Source organism: Apium graveolens, unplaced genomic scaffold (genome assembly GCF_009905375.1).
Source record: "Apium graveolens cultivar Ventura unplaced genomic scaffold, ASM990537v1 ctg6571, whole genome shotgun sequence".
Classification (NCBI taxonomy): domain Eukaryota; kingdom Viridiplantae; phylum Streptophyta; class Magnoliopsida; order Apiales; family Apiaceae; genus Apium; species Apium graveolens.
Window position 1 is genome coordinate 21742 of NW_027419598.1, and position 3585 is coordinate 25326.

The window sequence follows — 3585 nt, forward strand, 5'->3', positions numbered from 1 at the left end:
CATTGATTGTTGTATACCTAAACACAAATCTCAAGTATACGATATTACTCCACAAATACATGTAAACAAAATCCCAAACACTGAACTGAATTACTTGTACATTCAATCCTTGTATCCTATGTTGTGAAAGCCTAAATCTTTGAAACCCTGAAATGTTGATTCCTTTATGATCAAATTCTTTCATTACCCAGCATCCAAGCTTTTAAATTGCCTTATTGATCCTTACAAGGATTGAAACCCTTTCATTGTTAAACATTTATTGTTGTTAATGATTTCAGTTATTGTTTATTATTGCATATTCTGTTATTATATTAGAATTGGATTGTTTTTATAAAATTGTGGACCAGATTCATGGTCAGACCATATAATGGTCAAGTTAGGCCAATGTGTGCCTTGGATCCAGTAGTTAGAGCAATGCTGTGTGCCTTGCTCGGGGTTAGTGCGTGACTGATCAGCAGCCTAACCTTGGTTTTTAAATTAAAAGTATAATATCCAATTCTAAATCATAATCCATTGTTCACTTGATATCCTAATCATATTCACCTGATGATCATTATTCTCAGTTTTGTCATTGTGACTTGCTGAGCTAGTTAGCTCATTTGTGCGATGTTGTTTATATTCTTTCCAGTTAAAAAGGAACCAGTTGGTAGCAAGGATCCCCAGTCCAGCGCGAGAGCTAAGGGTTCAGGTTGAGAAAGCTGAGCTAGTAGGCTTCTTTTGGGATAATTTAAGTTTGTAAAAGTTTGTAATAATGTTTAATACTTAGTTTGAGTTTGAAATAGTTGGGATTTGAACGGTTTGTAATATATTAGTGTGTTTGGCTTGTGTGCATACTTTAACCTATTACGATCCGTGGTGGTTGGTAAGTAGGGTCACTGCATATATTATTATTATCTTTATTATTGTTATAAGCAGGTTATAATTAAGGTGTGTGTGTGGACCCCAAACTTCTGACCCGGGTTTGGAGGGCGCCACAGGTTTGGTGTCAGAGCTACAGGTTATAAGTCATTGACACAAGCCTAGGTTGACGGGAATGGGTAGAGGGATAGGATTAGAAGTAAGGTATAGGATGATAGAACGTCGAGAGGTTGAGTGTTATGGTATAACCGGTATTAGTATAGTTTGCGTCGTGGTACGAGATTCTTATATTACGATATGATTTCAGATAGCAGAGATGGCCGACTCTTTTATTCCCGTATTAGCTGATCACTCAGAGCCTTCAGTTGGAGCACCAGCATCGGATCCACGTCCTGTTATTCCACCAGCATTGGCTATTCTACCTCCACCGGTGTTGCAGCCCGTACCATTGCAGGCTATTCCACCTCCAGGCATGAGGCCACCTGTTAGAGGACCCCCACCTGCTGATTCAGGCTTTACTAGTCATTCAGTCACAGGAGTACCTTTCCAGTTCTCTTCCTATCCTGTCCCATATCATCAATTTGAGGCTTGCCTTATGGAGCAACAAATCCTACAGGGATAGATCCAGGAGTTAATGCATATCATGTGTACCAGAGAGATGGGGAGTGGTGAGAGGCAGCTTAGGGAGAGGCTCCAGGCATTTCGTAGAGCAGCTGCTGTGAGGATTGCTGAGGCTACACATGAGGACATCACCCCTGATTTCCTAGTGGAGTGGGCTAAGTGTGTTCTAGAGGAGCTTGAGGAGATAGGAGGTCCAGATTTGCCATGAGCCAGAGATTCAGAGATGGAGATGCTGAGCAGTGTTGTTATGATTATGTAGTATGTATAGTAGTGTGTAGTATGTATCAGTAGACTTTTGAGTTATATTTATAGACTAGCGATGCTGACTAGTGAGTAGGTTGTTGTACCCTTTTTGCTTTTACTTTCGAAGCGTCTTTACGCTTGTACTACCTAAAACTTTTGATCTATATATCAGTACCTTTTTTCCTTTCCAACACTGTCATTTACTTTATTGCACCTATTTTACTTTACCTTATTTATTGCACTAGTATACCCTGTGATATCATGTACCCTGTTTTCCATAACTGTTTATATTCTGTAAAGAAGCATGCAATTTACTTAGTTACAACTGTTTTAAAAAAAAGAAGTGATATTCCTGTTTTACAAAACTTTTCTTTTATACAAAGATTTGATTCAAAAGCTAAATAAATTGATTGATTCTTTACAGAAAATGCCTCCTAGAAGAAATACCGGCACCAACACCCAGAATGAAGAAACCAACAACAACAACAATAACAACCAAGATGATACAAACCAGAATATGAACCCAGGACCCATGGACCCAGCAATAGCCTAGATTCTTCAAATCTTGGCCCAACAAACAGTTCACCTGGCACAACAACAGCAGAGACAGACTAATCCCCAGGTAACTTTCAAAACTTTTCAGGTAGTAAACCCACCAGAATTCAAGGGTTCCTTAGAGCCAATTGAAGCAAATGTGTGGTTAAAGGAAATAGAAAGGCATTTGCCTTGGTAAAAGTGAAAGAGGAGCAGAAGGTTGAATTTGCAAGTTACTATATGAAGAATGAGGCCACCTATTGGTGGGAGATGGTGAAGACATTGGAAAGCACAGATGTTATTACTTGGGAAAGGTTTAAGGAATTGTTTTTAGAAAAGTATTTTCCTCAGTTTGTTCAGGATCAAATGGAGCTGAAGTTTTTAGAATTAAAGCAAGGGAACATGTCGGTAATAGATTATGAGGGGAAGTTTGAGGAATTGTCAAGGTATGTGTCGTCGTATGTTGATACTGATAGAAAGAAAGCTAAGAGATTCCAGCAAGGCTTGAAGCCATGGATCAGAGGGAAGGTAGCTATTTTTGAATTGGATACCTATGACGGGGTTGTACAGAAAGCTATGATCGCAGAGACAGAAAGTGAGATGTTCCAGAAAGAAAAGGAAAGCAAGAAAAGGAAAGTTGAGGGAAGTGAGGATCAGTCACAAACAGGGAAGTTTCCAAATTTTAAGAAGGGCAAGTTTCAGCCAGGGAGAAATTTTAATTTCAGGAGACAAAATGCAGGAGACGGAGGCCAGGGCAATCATCCAGCTAATGTGAATCAGCCGAATCAATTGAGATTAACTTTTCCAGATTGTCAAGTATGTGGAAAGAAGCATGGAGAAGTTTGTAACAAGTTGAATGTGGTATGTTTTAAATGCAACCAGAAAGGGCACTACTCGAGGGAGTGCCGAAATCAGCCAGCAAGAGAGCCAGCAAATAAGGATCAGCCTATCCGGAATCCAGCAGTGAAGGTTTCAGCCATTGGATTTACATGCTTTAAATGTGGGAAGCCAGGACATATAGCCAGGGATTGCAAGACACCAGCCCCAGTCAGTAATGCATTAAGGATTATGTGATCTACCTCAACAGTGAATGAGACTCCGAGGGCTAGAGTTTTTGACATGTCGGTGAAGGATGCGATCCAGGATACGGATGTCGTGGCAGGTACGCTTAATGTGAATTCTTTATATGCCAAAGTGTTAATAGATTCGGGAGCAACTCGATCGTTTGTTTCACAAGATTTTGTTAGTAAGTTAAATTGTCCAATTGGGTATTTAAATGAAATAATGACTGTGGAATTAGCAAATCAAGAACGTGTAACTGTTAACCAA